Source organism: Protopterus annectens, chromosome 12.part0 (genome assembly GCF_019279795.1).
Source record: "Protopterus annectens isolate FY-2018-M chromosome 12.part0, PAN1.0, whole genome shotgun sequence".
NCBI lineage: Eukaryota > Metazoa > Chordata > Ceratodontiformes > Protopteridae > Protopterus > Protopterus annectens.
Genome location: NC_056746.1, coordinates 155,885,828 through 155,904,637, shown reverse-complemented (window position 1 = coordinate 155,904,637; position 18,810 = coordinate 155,885,828). Strand labels below are relative to the sequence as shown.

The following is an 18,810-nucleotide window of genomic DNA, read 5'->3' as shown; positions in this document are numbered from 1 at the left end:
CTTATTCTTAAAATTCGGTACCAAAACACTTTTTCTCCACTCCTCAGGCATCCTCTCAATTTCCAAGAGTTAATTAAATAAACTGGTTAAAAATTCTACTGCCATTTCTCCTAAACATTTCCAAGCTTCCACAGGTATGTCATCTGGACCAACAGCCTTTCCATTCTTCATCCTCTTCATAGCTGTCCTTACTTCCTCCTTGCTAATCTGTTGCACTTCCTGATTCATTATCCGCACATCATCCAACCTTCTCTCCCTCTCATTCTCTTCATTCATCAGCCCCTCAAAGTTCTCTTTCCACCTGTTCAACACACTCTCCTCGCTTGTGAGCACATTTCCCTCATTATCCTTTATCACCCTAACCTGCTGCACATCTTTCCTAGCTCTGTCCCTCTGTCTAGCCAATTGGTACAGGTACTTTTCTCCCTCCTTAGTGTCCATCCTTTCATACAACTCTCCATACGCCTTATCCTTAGCCTTTGCCACCTCTCTCGTTGCCATGCACCTCACCTCCTTATACTCCTGTCTGCTTTCATCGTCTGACAATCCCACTTCTTCTTCGCCAACCTCTTTCTCTGTATACTCTCCTGTACTTCCTCATTCCACCACCAGGTTTCCCTGTCCTCCTTCCTCTATCCAGATGTCACACCAAGCACCTTTCTAGCAGTCTCCCTTACTAGCTCTGCTGTAGTTACCCAGTTGTTTGGTAACTCTTCACTGCCACCCAATGCCCGTTTTAACTCTTCCCTGAACTCCACCTCACTATCACCCTTTTTCAGTTTCCACCATTTGATCCTTGGTGCTGCTCTCACACTCGTCCTCCTCCTGGGAACATTTAATAGAAGGGAAAAATCAAAAGTATAAAGCAAAGGAATACACTGTATATAAAAAATGTGGTATATCAAGATTTTTTTTTATGGAGAGTACAAATTAATAAGCTACCTATTAAAGGAAATATGCCTTATAAAAAAGTTGAGAGAGTTTTTTGTACTGTGGGGAACTGCAGACAAATGCACATGTTTTTTTTTTTAACATGTAAAAGAGTTAAACATTTATGGGCAAAGTAATGGAAAACAAAATAGTTAAGGAATTGTAAGATTATGAACAAATAAATATGGACATAGTTGAGTGCAATTTTTTATAGAGAACATAGCATAAAATATGTTAATAATGTAGATAAAAATATTTGGTATAATTTGGATGATTTGGAATGAAAGGTTAAATGAGGTTATGCTTAATGGTAAATGGATTTTACCAAACATTATAAGGAAAATCAAGTGGTAGTTTTGGAGAAAAGAGTGGGGGTCTGTATGAATGTAATCATCTTTTCATAATTAATGGAGGTTATGAGATGTCATTTCTTTTCTGTAAATATGTACATTTATGTATTGTAAACAAGATGTAAATAGGTTGTAAATAAAAAAAATCCCTTATTGTTTTTGATAGGTGCCGTGGGATCCACCTCAGCTTACTCAAGCAGATGGGGCCTCAGTTTAATGCCTTATCTGAAGGACAGCACACTCAGGAGTGCAGTACCCCCTTTATGCTGCATTGTAATGTCAGCAATCGATTTACCTGGTGTGGGAATAGAACCTACACCCTTCTGCACCAAAGGTGAGTGCGCTACCTTTTGCACCACCGATACTGTTACATGTTGGAAGAACTGCAGGGAGATCTACAATACCTAATGTTATCATAATTCTACAGTATCATCTTTTGATACTTCTAATTATCAGGTTCTATATCAGTGGCTTGAAACAGTTTAGAAGAGCAACCCGTCTCTTTCTTCCTCTTGGGAAAGAAGAAAAGTATCCTTAGGTATATAAACCCTTTAACAGGTCTTGGTGTATAACATCATTGAGTTGAGTCTCCTGTAACATTAGAAAATGGGGTCCAAGATGAAAAACAGTTGAAAATTTTCCATCCTCTTTGTCAAGTTAAAAAGGCCATTTACATTCCATACTTACATAATAAAGATCCATCTAAAATATAAGCAAATAGATTCCACATCCCAAAAGAGGAAAATGTCCAGCTTTGGGCAAAATAAACATATATGTGGCTTGGAATCCATTAACTTTCAAAATACAAATATTGCAAAGACTTCTGGAGCAATAGCTCTCATTGCTATAAGTGAGTAATGATTAGTAATAAAAAAGCAACATATATAGAAGTACAATTTGCATTTCAGCAGCCAAGAACAACATGATAAACAGTGAGCTATAGGTGACTGAAAAACCACCCCTCGAAGGGCACAAGCTATGCACAAATAAATCAGGTTCAAATATTTAGTATTACACAGCAGAGTTTTACATAGTTAATTTACACAAAGTAGCATTATTCTATACTATTTACTCTACACTATTACACAGTACAGTTTTACATATTTTATTTGTACAGAGCACAATTATTCAAATATGAGTCGTAGATGCACTTAAACATGATTGGAATCATATAAAGATAAAAAGTTTTCAGTAAATACTAAAATAAAAAAAAGTGTCAACATAAGGGTTTTCTTTACAGCATAGGAGAGGTGAATGCAATTAAACACTGCTGAGTTTTACTCATTCTGAAATGAGCAATGATTTTTGCTCACTCTGAGAAGGATTTCTGCTTCTGAATGTTTAACTTCCACAAAAGGTTGTGTTAGCTTCACTTAGCATTTTTAAAACTCTAAAGGAAAGCACTTCACTGTTAGGAATTAAAATAGTAGGGCAATCAAGGCTGAAAGGTTGACTCACCCTAGGATTAAGATGGGCTACTAATGTCCGATACAGAGTTGAAGAAATGGATGAATGCTGAGCTGCAAAAAGCAAATAAATATTCAAATGATCCGGACCAAGCTGGGGCTAAAGAAATCAATTTTATCCTGTTTAGTATTGCTTTTGGACAGTATTCTGCAGTGATACAGCGGGTACCGTTGTTACCTCACAGCAAGAGGTTCCGTTCAATTCTCGGCTTGGCTTGGAAGTGCCTTCTGTGTGGAGTCTGCATGTCCTCCCCACGGTTGGGTAGTGTTAGAAAGACATGCGTGCGTAAATGGGCATGCCTTCGTTGAAGGTTGGGTGTCGAGCTGGCACCTCGGCGTTTCATAAAAATCTACTGCCAATCATTAGCGGACCGGAGTTCCGCTGTGGCTTTCTCCCAGTAAGGGGTTGCTGAAAGACAAACAACAACAGTATTGCTTTCAGACAGATGACTTGTACCAGTAGAAGTACAGAGAAAAATAAGCACTATTTAATTGATAACATGAAGACAGTAATTAAGTAAAACCTAAAAAAAAAAATCTTTACTTTACACCTTCAGTTTTGGCTGCTGAAGTCCTGAATGTTACAGAATACTAAGAATTGCACATTATACAACATTATCAAAAATTATTTAATCAGTTATAACAATAGATACCCTGAAGGCATTGTCAAAATCATTAGGTACATCACATTCAATACAAACAAGGGAAGTGGAAACAACAAAAAAGAAGGAAGCAGAAAAGTGTGTACTTGTATGAAGTCAACACACAAATAGACAAAGACAAAGCATAAATGCATGAAAGTGTTTAATGTAAAATATTGTGAATCAACAAGCTAGTGTATCATATTTAATGCGAAATGCTGGGATACAGCAGCACTCTTCTCACCAGTTTTGGAAATGGAAATGGAAAATAATACATTGCTGGTATCTGGCACTGAAGTTTTTATTACTATAGAAGCATGTGATATTTAATAAAAATTCTGTTCCCAAGAGTATGGCCAGGGCCTCTGATTGCCTTGTACATCTCAAAGGCATGAAGATGGTGGACTGCTGACTTTCAAATATCCCCGAGGTATGTGCACAGTGTGTGCATGTATATACTGCCATGGACCAGTGTCATTGGGCCCCTACCAGGAATGGCTTCCCTCTAAGTCAAATGAATGCTAGGACTGGCTATAGGTTCCGATGATCCTGAAATGGACTAAGTAGGTATGGAAATGAATAAGCAAACAAAATCATGAAAGGTAAGTTCAAGATCTTACACAAGGAAGAGTTATGTAACTTCAGAGTAACAATTATCAGACATTAAAGATAAAGCCAGCTAACTCATTCAAGTGGAATAACAGGGATATCTGGGAAAATTTGCAGAGCTGAGGACTGACAGACAACATGGTAAAACAAGCTCACAATCAAAACAAAACATTTTCTTAAATGGGGCAACTGCTGGCAACACCTTTCTACTGTTTTTCATGTCTATCCCTACCATAAGCATCCTCAAGATGTGATGAGGTAGGATAAAGGACTGAGCATCATCTATGAAAAGTATTAACTCCACTAAAAAAATAAAAAAAATGATCACAAGCCACGTTCCAAAGCATTTCACTGTTTAATACACTTAAAATTCAAACGACGGAGCGCTTTCGCCTTCTCATAAACCAGGCTTCAACTCTAATGAAGCCTGGTTTATGAGAAAGCGAAAGCGCTCAGTCGTTTGAATTTTAAGTGCATTAAACACGTGGTTTGTGATCGTTTTTTTTTATTTTTTAGTGGAGTTATTGTTGTTAATATGCCTGATGGCAACTTTTGAGTTTTATCTATGAAAAGTGATAGCTACAAAGATGGAAACTGATCACAAGACTGAGACAAGCCTGCAAAGGTAAAGCCATGGTTGTTCCAATAAATCCTTTTACTTTTTTTTCTGACAAGCCATGCAGAGTCTTTCAAAAAGTAGCATTATGTATCACATCATTTAAATTTGTTTTGCATAAAGGAAAGGTTTAAATCCATGATGCCAGATGTAGTCTGAGGACAAAGTTATGGCAGCTAAGGAACAGAGTAGTAAAATGGCACAACATGTTTTCATTCTCAGATGAATGGGCAAATGAAGCAGGCTGAGCTACTCAGGAAAAAAAAAAAAAAGAAATGCATAGTGGATAACAAAAAGATGCACAGAGGACACACTTTGCTACCCAACTACGTTTTCTGGCTAATAACTGCTATCCACACTTACCCTTGCAAGCAGTAAACCATCCAAGAAATGTCCAGATATAAAAAAAACCTTTGAAGGCCTTCTCTCGGACTACTGCTCAGAATGTTTAGCTCTAGAAAGTGTGGGTAGTACTGTATGCAGGGGATCAGGGAGGGGGAGTGATCCATGGCATATTGCTTAACTGCCCATGATTTTCAGGGATATTCCTGGCATTCTGGCTCAAAATTTAACTCTGCCACTCCTACTCCCTCCTAAAACTAGTGATTTGGGGAGAAATGGTGGTGGATTATACTTAATAAATAATGTCAGTAAGTAGAGCTATATATTTATTTTACTTAAGAAAATGCGTGTTAATTCACATTCATCTTTCTGTCAGTGTCTCATAAGATGCCCTAAGCCAGGAAACCCACCATAAGCTCCACACAGCAGGAAAATGCACTTGTAGGATTTTGTTAAAATCTTTTATTCATAAAACACCATCATATAAAGTCAAATGAACCAGGTTAAGCACCTTCTTCCCCTGTACAACACTTAGGAGACATCCTCAGAACCAAATACACATTTCCATAGAATCAACCTGCTTATCTAGACTAAGTACATTTTCGGCGGCCACATGACTCATAACTAGAAGACAATAAGGTTATTTTTTGCCTTCAGAAATGTATTTGTCAAAACAACAGTGCACCCTCTTATGTATCTGCACCATTGCACTACAAACCTTTGCAAGGAAATATGAAGATACAGAAACCACAGATTTTATGAGGAACAGAACAAATATGAGGCAAAAATCTGCAATTTTTTTACAAATAGTGGTGGGTAATGAATTCAGGTCCTTGCCACCTGCATCCAAGGTACAGGATTAAAGCCTGAGTATTTCTACCTACCACTATGTGTTAACAAGGGCATTTCTCACACACACACACACACACACACACACACACACACACCATTACCTGTAAATGGTTCCGGAAGTAGTAAACCAGGTCCAACTCCATTGTCTTGAAGCAGCAAACCCGCGCTCGACTTAACGCTTCCCTGCAAGAGCTTTGAACTCAACTTACCTCACTCCTGATTGCTCCTGCGCTCAAATCCCTGCTTACCTCTCTCCTGATTGATCCTGTCTGTGGCTCAAGTAGTCCGGAGCTCCTCTCTTCTGTGCGGTCATCTACTGCATGGCATCTGTGGGGCAGAAAATACCTTCTCTGGACTGCTGACTCAGGCAGTCGGAGTTCGCACAGATTCCTGGGCATCTGCGGGGCAGTCTGAGTGTGTCCGCGCATGCACGGTAGTTCCGGTACTCATTAAAAAAGAAACATTTTTTTTTTTAAAGTTTATGTTTCACATTATGTATTTCTTTTATTTCTAGGTGGGAGGGCTGCAGTCCTGCACACCGATAGCATGAGCCCGCCCCTGAAATTAGCATAGGCTGGGAGGTGAATATCACTTACTTCAAAAGTACTTCTAAAGGTATTAGGACTACATGTGCCAAACTGTGTGCACTCTACCCTGGCAGAAATGCTCATGTGGCTGGAGTGGAATGGCAGTAAAGCAGATGACAGACACCAGGATAACATCCCTTTAAAGGACTCTATCCCTGAATATTATCCACTTCAGCCAGGTTAAAGAAACATGAAGAGGGACACAGCAAACATTAAGGAGTGAGACTACCCTGTCTTCCCTCTCTTTGACCCTATGTAGGAATGGAAGGTCATCCAAGAAAAATGAGTAAAACTGATCCTTCCAAATAAATCTCACATAGCATTATAAAAAAGTGAACTCAGCAAGGTAATGGCTTCCCTTCAGAGAACTGACTAAGCATCCTTATAGGTCCAAAGTAGAACCTCTAAAAATAACACTTACAAAAGTATTTATTTTTAAGTCATTACTTTTATATGAATGATTTGATATTGCCTCTAAGCCCAACAACATTTTTCACAACAGGCTTTGACAATGTCATCACTAGTTCCTCAAACATCACAGTTCTGGAAACACTGATTAGGAAGCTCCAAAGCCAGCAGAGACAGATACCATGGAGGCAGTATAAGAAGACGACCAAACAGCCACTTTGAGAAGACTTCAACCAATGCAATGCTGGCTTCAGTAAGGTGATATAGAAGATGCTTGAATCGCTGGTAGCATTCGCCACTTGTGAAAGTCATCGATAAAGATTCACATGAGCGAATTACAGACAGTACCCTCCATAATGGGCTTTAAAATACATGTCATCTCACACTGACTAAACAGCAGTATCATTCAGTGAACTGCCTGAATTACCTGTAGAGCTACTTTAACAAAGGTGACAAAAATGGGCTACTTAAGCACCTAGATTGATGCATTTCCTACATAAGCTGACTCCGCAAGCTAATCTGTACTGGACGTCTTCCTTTTCATCTCCAAAGTTAACGTGTCAGTGACATATCTTACTCCACACACCACTGAGTATTTGCTGTGTTGCAGATATTTGAGTCAGCAGGTAAAATGTAAATTTTTCTTCTAGTATTCTTGAAAAGCTACTTGTACAGGCATTAGAGAAGTGTGTTACTAAGTTATACAGAACACCGCTGTTAATTCTGCTATCCTTACTGTAAACAGTTTGCTACTATTACCTTTTCTAAGCTCTCATGTAGATAACTTCCAGAACGAGATCTTATGACCCTCTCCAAGGCTAAGATCTCTATTAATTTACTGCATGCCACTGTGTTGAACACTTTGCTAAAATAAAAAGGAGGGAACCTGGATTCAACAAATAGTTTTAGAATGAAGCCTGATTAAATGAAAAAAAAGTGTTACAACAATGTAGCAAAAGTAACTCTAGTCCTAAATCTCTTACACTATGCTTCTTTAACTTTAGCAAAAGTACACATCCAACTGTCTAAGACTGATACTCTCAAGGAAAAACACCAGATGGAATATTACTTATAGGAGTCAAGTAAGAAAATTGCAAATAGAGATTTTGCACTATTAAGTCAGTTATACATCAAATTGTGCAAAAGCTAGCTACGACACCTGATGGACTTGACAGAGCAAAGATGATCTTCAAATCCCACATCTTAACATACATTATATCAGATTACTATTTCTATCACAAACAAAACACATCACACATTTCTCATACATTAGTGGATGTTTCAGTTTCCCGACATGCAGCAAAGAATTGTTTTTAAACAGTTTCTTTAAAGACCATAGATAACACAAATTAAAAGACTCCACAATGTGTCATGCAGAGAAGATAAACCTGTAATTACTACTTCAATCTAGATATACAGTAATATGTCATGATACATTTAGAACTACAGAAGTCTGCTGTGGAAGCTAAAATCCATGGTGTTTGTCTTAAATGTATGCTTTTTATATGCAGACTTCCTTAGGTCCCACACACCTCATCAGCTACCACAGGATCATTCCAAAAATCTTATTTATTTCTGTATTCTATTGAGTAACATCTACTGCAGCAGTCAGTTCAACACTGCCTTAGCATCTAATGCATAAACAGAAATAAAAGTAGTTGTAAACATTTTTTCTGGGATTCCCAAAAGGCTATTACTGCCAGTGATAAGCCCTAATACAGGAAGAAAACCACTGAAGGTAGCCCTTCAGACTCACAGACAGGCCCACCACGGGTTTATGTCAGTTGGTAGAAATTTTAAATTTTTGAAACTCCTATGGTTGGGACCTTATGATCAACAATTTAAAACATCAAAAAATGACTAGAAATAAAAAAAACAGCATTTTATCAGGGAGCAAGTCCCCTGCACCCTGACATCCCTGCTAATTGTATATACTAACTCCAAACTGCACTACAGTGGGGAAAAGGGCACATTCCCCAATCCACACTGTATCATAATTTCCATGCAACTCAGTTTCTTTCCCATAGCTGTTTTTAGAGCTTTTACATTGTCGATCATATGCTCTGAACCATATGAAGCTTAACAATGTAGAAACTCGACAAGCTAATATAGACCCTCTACCACTAAGATTCTACACAATTGGTAGAATCACAAAGGTGGACTCTCTCTGCAGCCATCCAAATGTTAATGAGGTATTCTAGGGAATTAGCCATGTCCTCTCCCCTGGAAATACCTGTGGTAAGGGATTTAAGCATATGAGTGGTTCAGAGAATCACTCAGATGCACAAATTTGCATGGCCAGTCATGCTAATTAACACCGCTAAAATGCCATTTTCACCCATTATTTATAAGTGGACGGACTGCACTGCAGGCAAAGTAGCTTACTGAAGAAGTTACTGCATATGTGTGCGTGTGTGTGTGTGTGTGTGTGTGTGTGTGTGTGTGTGTGTGTGTGTGTGTGTGTGTGTGCGCATACATGCCTGGGTGGTTGCAGTAAAGAGGTTAGTTAAGTAATATGTAGATTGTTCATGAGTAAGATCGTGTTGTGGATGTTACATGAACTCTGAGTGCCTGCATGTGTGTGGCGGGGAGGGAGAGTGAATAAAGGTGGTTTAGACCACAGACATTCAGTGGCAAGCTGAAAATAATGGAGGGATGAAGACCAAAATCACGGGCCAATTGAAAATATTAAGTAATTCACTTAAAAAGTTAATAGATTTATGGGTTTGACATCACATTGGATTTTTCTGAACAATAAGAAGTATGTAGCTCTGATGTCTGGCATTACTGACAGTAATCATACTTAAGACTGACAGGGCAAACATATGAGAAACTCAGCGACAGTTGAAGGTGTGTGTGTGAGTGAACAGGATGTGCCTGTACCAACACAATACATGAGCTGTCACAGTGAGGGTTACCACAGAAAAGTGCTGATTTGAACTAGAGGCAACACTGTGCGATTCAGAGGTATGCAAATTAGACGATAATGAGGTCTTGTGGCTATCATGTACCTGAACTGCATTCCCACTGTTCACATAAACTGCTTCTTTTGGCCACAGCAGTTTATGCAAACAAAGGGAAAGTTTTTTGAATCCCAACTAAAAACACTGTTTACCTATAAAGTAAAGTGAATCACAGTGCCTATGTACTCCAGTATAATGCAGTCCTAAGATGTTCGAAAAGCTTAGCTATCTTTCTTTTGTTTAGCCTCTTTCCCTGAATTATTCATTCATTTATTCAAATTACTCTAAAAAGGCTTAAACACTCAAACAACAGATATGCGAGTGCACACACACTACATTGTATACTCTTCAAGGTTTCCTTTGCAGTGGGAACAGTTGGATACAGCAGGGACTTTTAAATCACTATTCCTTAATTTTGCAGAAGCACGCATCATTTGACCTATTAGAGTGCCCCGAAGCCTGTGGTTAAGAGGCATAATGACCCCAGCAGTCCTGAGTTCTTTGTCTACACTTAAACTGCTTTCTAAGAGCAATAAAGCACTTGACTACAAGGCTATAAGGTTAAAAACATTTGTTTACTCAGATAACTGCTCTGATTAACAGCTCCTGAGTGATGCTAAAAAAGGAGAAAGGAGTGCAATGGGGAAAATGTACTCAGTGCAGTGGACCCCTTGACAGACCGTTTGCTTCTTTTAGCTTTTATTTAATAGGCAGAAATGTCAGAGACTTGACAGACAAAGAACTCCCCCTCCCTGTTTCTAGGCGCTAGTAAAAAAGAAGTACTGGCCTCATAACTAAAGAGGAGGATCAGTATCAGTGTCTGAGAGTGATGTTTTGTTCTTTGATTATTCCACCCTTTTAAGGATGAGTTTTTGACATTTTCCATCTTTGCAGGCTGTGCCAAATATTTTTATTTGACTTGTCCAGTAACTATGTTTTTTATCAGAACATGATCTAAAGCTTTCTACCTTATTAATTTTGTAGTGTTTTCAAATGCACTGTAGTACTCATGGCCATCAATCATCTCCATTATTACTCAAGTCCTACACAAAACAAACATCAAGAGTGGAAATTATTTGGGGATTTACACTCGGTACATCCACATCTCTTAACCAATTTAGTTACCATCAGTAACTACTGTTAACAATGGAAAGATAAACTAAGTGTGGGATGAAGTCAAAAACTATCCAGTTCAAAATAAATCAATACTTTTTAAAATATTTCTAAAAAAATGTTGCTGCTTAGTAAAAGTATCTTACTACTCAGCAGGACAGGTGCAACATTTGAATCAGCAAAATGTAAAAACAACAAGGAACAATAAATAATATACCATGGTGTGTTACTTGGCTCTGCTTCAATAGCTAACCACGACAACTTTATCATTCCAGGATCACATTGACTTATCAAAGGAATTTTCATCGAGTAACACCACCACAAAATGAGTCAATGAAAGACACTTTGCAAACCTCAAAATATTTTTTGCAAGGCAGATAGCCCCACAGCACCCCTAATGTGGGGGACAGCCCCACAACTCTCAAACTCATATATAACAACTCCACTATTGGCCAACAATGTAGAAAAAAGCAGATTCAATTATCACTGACAGTGGCGTTCAGTAAAATTACTTTGCAGCACTGGCATTCACTGAAAATGCCACATATGTGGCTACTACTGCTCCTCAAAGGAAAGAAGATACTACGGCTTTTGAACTTCTGAATAGAGAAAACACAAGAATAAAGTGGATAAAAAAGAAGTTACTTACTCTCCATAATGTTCCATCTGTGCTGTCCATTCTTCCTCAACTGTTAGGTTTGGATGCAATCCTCAGATCCGACTCAGCTGTTACTTTAGCTCGTGGACACCAAAAAACTCTCGAGTTCCTCTCTTACCCATAATGCACTAACCCCTAACATAACTGATCTTGTTTGCTGTTTGACATAAAGTAGGAAGTACTACTATAAAAATTCCTAACAGAAGAAGCCATATCTGGAGCTCAACAGGAAAGACAGAGGTGTCCTTATAAACTCTCATTCTACTAGAAATCAACTGTGAAAAAGGTTGGGGGTTGGTGGGTAGGGCACTGAGGAAGAATGAAAATGGGCAACACAGATGGAACATTATGGTGAGTACATAACTTCTACATCTGATTATGTCAATTTTCCTTCTATCCTCAACTGTTGGGCCCGAGTCCCCAGCTACCTAAATTCCCAGATGGACTCTAAGGAAGGCTATTCCTGAGCACATATGAGCCAAAGGCTGCTCTTCCAGTCCAGACTAGATCCAATTTGTAATGAGTAATAAAGGTATGAGGATTGGCCCAAGTCATCAATGGAAGCTCAAGATAGAAACAATAAAGACGTAGTCATGAACCTAGTTGAATAGGCTCGTAAAGGTCTTGGTAAGGATTGGCCCCATTTGTTGTAGATAAATAATATGCAATCCATCAGCCATCTGGCTAGAGTTACCTTTGCAACTGATTTGCCCAATTTAGAATCTGTAAAGGAAACAAATAATTGATCTGACTTCCTGATTTCTTTTGTTCTATGTAAGTAAAAACGTAATTGTCTGTGGACATCCAATAAATGCAACATATTCACCTCTGTTCATAAATTTAGGAAAGAAGACTAGCAGGCAATGGATTAATATTAGATTCTGACACAACCTTAGGAAGGAAAAAAGGACTGGTACGTAATGATACTGTAGCCTTATGAAAAAACACGTGGGGAGGTTTAGGGAAGAATGCTTGAAGAATCTCTTGAAGTTCTGAGATCCTCCTAGCGGAGGTAATGGCCACTAGAAAAATAGTTTTCCAGGTCAGAAATTAAAGATCACATTTTGCTGCTGGTTCAAAGGGGAATCAATTAAGGCCTGCAATGCCAAATTTAAATCCCATGGTGTAAATGGGTCTTTATAGGGAGGCCTCAGCAGGAGGGTACCTCTCAAAAACGCCTTACAAAGCTTAGATGAAACCAAGGAAGAATTGTCAAACCCAATATTCTGAAAGTTGGAAATTGCTGCTAACTGAACTCTAATTGTTGAGCAGCTAGCTCCCTCATTAAAAATTGTTGCTAAAAACTCAAAAACGCTTTGAACAGGAGATGAGAAGGGGTCAATGTGTTTGTGATGTGCCCAAAAAACAAACCTTTTCCATTTACTCCTGTAAAGTTTCCTTGTAGAAACCTTATGGGAATATAAAAGTATATGATGGACAAGGGAAGAAAGCATTGGTTGTCCGGCTAGTAACAGAATTAGAGAAAACACTCTTTTAGCTTGAGGTTTGAGATATCTAGATGAATCATGCTGGCTAGGTGAGACAGAAGGTCTGGAATCAGATCCAGAATCCAAGGTGGATAACAGAGATGAGGTCAAAGGAAGGAGAACCAAATCTGTTGAGGCCAGAAAGGTGCAATGAGGATGATTTTGCTCTTCAACTGGGCAGCTTTCTGCAGAAAGTTTGGAATTAAGGGAGATGGTGGGTAGGAATACAGGACACAGGGGGATCAGCTGTGAAGTAGAGCATCCCTTGGTGATTCCCCTGGTGGGGGGATCAAAACAAAGAAGCTTCTGTACTTGTTGGTTAGGCAAGAAGCAAAAAGATAGCAGCAAGCTGGTCCCGTTGATGGAAAATCATTTCTGTCACTTTCATGTTGGCAGACCATTAGTGTAGTAGTAGAATGGACCTGCTCAATTTGTCTACTATCACATTGGATTTCCCCAGAATATGCATTGCTATCAGAAAGCAGTTAGAAGAAATCACCCATTGCCACAATCTGAGGGCTTCTCAACACAAGGGGTAAGACCTGGTTCCCCTTTGTTTATGTGCCAGACTACTGACTTGTCTGTTTGTATCACAACTGTCCTAAAAGGGAGAGAGTCTTACAAGGCCTGCAAAGTTAACAGTACCGCTCTCATTTACAGGACACTGATATGTGTATTGGCTTATCTGAGGGACCAAATACCTTGGACTGTCTTCCCCAATAAGTTCCCCCACCCACCCATTTAGGGAAGCGTCCATGGTCACTACAGCCTTGGGCTTAGGGAAAATGAAAGGTCGTCCTTGTAGAACTTGATCTGATTGAATCCACCACCAAAGTTTCTCTTGGATGGCTGAGTGATTCTTACTTAGGCTGACATGCGTTGATAAAGAATCGACCATTGTGTTGCCAACATCCATTGAAGAATTCTCATATGAAATCTTGCTAGAGGGAGTAAAATTATAGCCACTGGCATTAACTTCAAAGCTTAAAGAATCAGATAGGCTGAAATTGTGACCTGGAAGCTTACAGTCTGCACTGTTGAGAGAGAAAAAGAAACTAACTGTGCTGAAAACCACTCCTATGGATTCCAGTGTTTGAGACAGTTGTAACTGAGACTTGCTGTAATTTATGGTTATCCCCAGAAAGGGGCAAGTCTGGAGTACCTGATCTCTCGATCTTATTAGTACATGCCTGGTCAGGATGGCAATGAGCCAGTTGTCTAAGTATGGAAACACTCGGAATCCCTGTAGTGTCAAGTGAGCTGCTATCACTGCCATTCATTTGGTTAACGCCCTGGGGGCTGTGGTGAGGCCAAAGGGTTGTGCTCTGAACTGGCAGTGATCAACTCCCAACTGGAAATGTAAATACCTTCTTGATTGTCTATTCATTTTTATGTGATATTATGCAGCCTAAAGGTCTATCGAGCACATCCATTCATCCTTGCCTAGAAAAGGCGGAATGGACTGAACTGTGACCATCCAAAACTTTGTGTGTTGAACTGCTTTGTTCAGTTTGCTGAGCTCCTGAACTGATCTCCAGGTCCCTGTTTTCTTTGGCAATAAAAGAATCTTGAGTAAGTTCTGGATTCTATCTGGTCTAGTGGGACCTCTTGGATGACTCTTTTTTTCTAGCAGCTTTTGTATTTCTAGTCCTACTGCTTTCCTCTGACTAGGTGGAACATCAGGAATTTTGCATACAGGTGGAGGTGGTAGGGAAAAGGGAACTGTATAACCTCTGGAAATAATCCTCTGCACCCATGTGTCTTTTGTAATGTCTAGCTAGGCTCTCTGGTGCAGGGATAAATGAAGCCTGACTGAGTCCAGAAGTGGACAATCAGGCCTCCTTTCAGAAGCGCTGGTAGGGTCTATCAGAGAAGGAATCTCTGGACCCCTGGTTCTGTGGGCCTCCTCTGCTGCTTGGGCATCATCATCCATTTGAGTTCCTCTCTCTGCTCCTGGGGGAAACTATCTCCACATGGATCTTGGAAAGGACACTGGGACTTCCTGAACCACATTTTTCAACCTCATCATATTGATTCCTACAGAAGGATCTTTGAGGAGTCGAAAAATGTATGCCCACCACAGGCACGGTCTTTCCATCTTTTTCATGCCTGCACAGTGTGTCTTTAACTTTAGGGCCAAACAACGAACAGCCGTTAAAGGGTTCACGGACAGAGAGGACTTGAAGCACTCGGTAAAATCACACAAGTGCATCCAGACATGCCTTCTAATGGAAATGCCTGAACCCGCTGCCCTTGAGGCACCTTCAGCTGCATGTGAGATAAACTTGATGGATAAATTAGAAATATCCTGCAGGGTAGCCAACAGAAAGGCCACAGAAGCATGAGCCTCTGCAGTATCAGCCTCCAAAAGGGATTCTGACAGTTCCTTTATCAAATCCCTTTGTAGTCGCATAAAGTGTGTCAGATAGTTCAGAGATCTAAGGGCAAAAGATGCTGAAGCATACAAACAAGTCCCAAATATGTCCAACACCCTAGACTCCCTGTTAGGAGGATGGACAGAGAAAATTTGTTCATCAAGTTTCTTCTTTGTGGCCACAGCCATGACCATAGCATCTACAGGCACTCCCTTGCTCCAGTATTCCCTACCTACCATTGGAGCCAGAATCCAATCTGGTCTTTTGGGGACTGGCTCAACTGAGTCAGGCTCCTTCCATGCCCACCTAGAGATCAAGTCAATGAGCTCATTGGTGGGCACAGTAACCCAGGAGGGAGACAGGCCAGCTTCAAACGTTTCCATGAATACTGATTCCTCTGGGGAAAGGTTATTGGAGGACCAACCACCCCTCTGCTTAAGGATCTCAAGAATGCCTCCAAATGAGATGTCTTCAGGTGGTGATCTTAGGAACCCTTCTCCATCACTGAAATCAGTATCTTTGGTTACTGACTCCTGAGGGGAGTCCAAGTTTCCCCTCTTGCACTTCTTCTTTCTAGGGACTTCTTCGGTGGATGTTCCAGTGAAGTATCAGAAGAGATTGTAAAACCCTGCTGGGTAGCCTGGAGACTTTCAGATGGTTGCCCCTGTGGCATAGAATGATGTGTCTCAAGACACAAAGACACACAGGATGCAGAGGGAATATCTGAGAGGGTGGGATCCGCCCATCCTGCCGGTGCAGAGAACGCTTTCTTCACTACCTCAAAGGCAGTGTGCTCCAGGGAAAAGGAAGCCGATGGAGCTGAGAAGACATGGTTCTTCTCTACTGGCTTCCTCTGCCCCAAAGGCAATCAACCCAAGGCCAAAGTTGGAGCCAAGCTGCCTAGTGCTGAAGCTTTAAGGGGAAGAGATGGCTCCAAAAGCCTTGGAGTTGACTCATACATAGAATCTGATAAGGACGCTTTGGCTCCAAGAGTCATCCAGCTCAGAAGTCAAAGCTGGTGCACTCAGAGGTAGCTTCAAAGCCAAATGTAAGAAAAGTCTCGGTTCCAATGCAGACAGTCCCAGAAGGCTCAGATCCATGGACTCCAAAATGACTGGCCAGATCAGAGGAGGAGTTGATATTGGTGGAGTGGTATAAATACGAATGTCCTGCCCCATGAGTGTAGGAGTCAGGAGAACAATTTGTATCTGTGCTAAGAAAAATTTCCTTGTCATCCTATCCACATAAGGCTCAGTCAGACATCTGGAAGAGTGACAGGAAGTGACCAATTGTGGCGTGGAATGCCGGCTGGTCTCAAGTCAAAGGATGGGGATGGAACCCTCGAAGGCAGTGGATCCAATGAAGGAGAATACCTAGTTCATGTCAAGGACTTTGGATTTGAAAGGCTAGGATCTGAGGAAGTCTCTTTTGAGTCTGAATCCGACTGGATTAGAGTAGTCTTTGGATCTGACTTACAATGCTTGTTTCGAGGTGGTTCAGAGTAGGAACCGATGTTGGTGCTGAAGACTTTTTAAATACTCCTTATGTTTTGGTTTGGTGGGGTTGAGTCACAGAAATAGCTTCTGAGAAAAACGGCGGCAGCAGTCCATTCAGAATTAGTTTGTTCTTTCTGTCTGCAATTGCTCTGGGATTAAGAGCTTTACAGATACAGAAATCAACTTTAAGATGTTCCAGACCTAAACAATACATGCATAAAGTATGTGCATCACACAAGTGCAACTTGTGCCCACATTTCTGGTATTTTTTAAAACTAGATGGACCTTTTTCTCCTTTTTCAGACATCACTCTAACAAAAAAGGAAAAATATTATAGATAAGTCAACAAACAACAAAATTGGTCTTTTTTTAATCAAAAGAGTTAATAACAGAAAAAAAAAGTATTATACCAACAATGGTAATGAAAGACTACGCTAAATGTGTAAAGCGATAGAAAAGAAGGAAAGGGAGGGAGGCCTACTAACAATAGTAAGCAGACCTACACAAAAAACTTGTGTAAAATATAGGGAGGTACAAGATATATGCTATAATTGACAGGAATAAGAAATTTCAGTTTCTGAAGCAAAAGAAAAAGCTATTAAATGATTTAAACTCATCTCCCACTCTTAAGACACTTGAGAGTTGAAAGCGGCCACGTCTAAACATGAAAGCGGCAAATGAGAACTTAACTATGTTAGCGGTTGGTGCATTATGGCTAAGGAAGGAACTTGAGAGTTTTTTAGTGGCCATGAGCAAAAGTAATGGCAAAGATGGATCTGAACATTGGATCCAAACCCAACAGTTGAGGATACAATGAAAATGGACATCAGATCAATATGTTAGGACTCTCTCTTACACTGACCATCACTGAAGAAGAAATATAACAGTCAGCACTCCATACTCTTACAAGGAGAATTTAGTCCTCATCACATTTTAGATTTTATACTAAACTATATAATACTGCAGTACTAGTGACATGTAAGTTGATACATACTTCAACTCTTAGAAACTAAAAAATTAAATAAATCCAGAAAAATAAACCATAAAAACTGGCAAACTGCAAATTTCTATGTGGTCTAGTAATTCAGCCACAACATGCATTGTGGCCATTTTTTTACATGTACGATTTACAAGATGGCTGATGGAAGGCACTCCAATAAAGACCGAGTCGATAAAAGAAACAGGCAAGTCATATACAGTGGACTTAATGACATCTGGTAATAAATGAATTGTTCAGAAAAAGGGACAGCAGATAAACCAAAAATAAAAGTTGCGTGGACTGAGTACAGTGAATGAAAGAAGTACACACAACATGGCTGGGAACAGCAAAGGTTCAAGTAATGAGACTTACGAATCTTGTAATGAGTAACAACATGTGAAAGATATTAACAGCATGGCTGATGCAGAAAGTAATAATGCCTTCTTCCAGGCATACTGGTACATGTATGAAAATTAGACTACAATGTGTGAGCATGCATGATGGGAAAATGAGAGTCAGAATGAAAGCAGAAGAGCAACAAACGGTAATGAAAGGAGAGTTCGGAGGTAAATGTAAAAGTGACAAAGTCAATGGAAACACTGACATTGTTACTGTTGCATAGCTCTCAGCTTCATAAGTGATAGAAGAACATCAAAGTATTGCAACACTGCAGTGAAATAATAACCAAAATGCATTTAGAATACTGAACAAAAGTGTTTTCCTTGCATTGCATTTTCAATTTACAGGCCATAATCTGCCTGCTGCAGATTGAGGCTAAGCATTTAGTTCCACTTTGGCTGACACCGGGAGAACTGCAAATAATTCTTAACTGACATGTCAGCTTTTCTCCTGAATGCATGACTGACCTGTAATGCTTATGTTGTATATAGCTGTCCTTGCTCTGCTATTACTGTATCCCATGTATGGCTCCTTAGTTA

At 39.8% G+C, this 18,810-nt stretch overlaps 1 protein-coding gene across 1 annotated transcript in view; it reads right to left on the bottom strand.

Annotated features, from left to right (window-relative positions):
* The window catches only part of SNX29 (sorting nexin 29), a 3,382,132-nt gene that overhangs the window by 608,098 nt on the left and 2,755,224 nt on the right, over window positions 1-18,810 (bottom strand). The window lies entirely within an intron of this gene.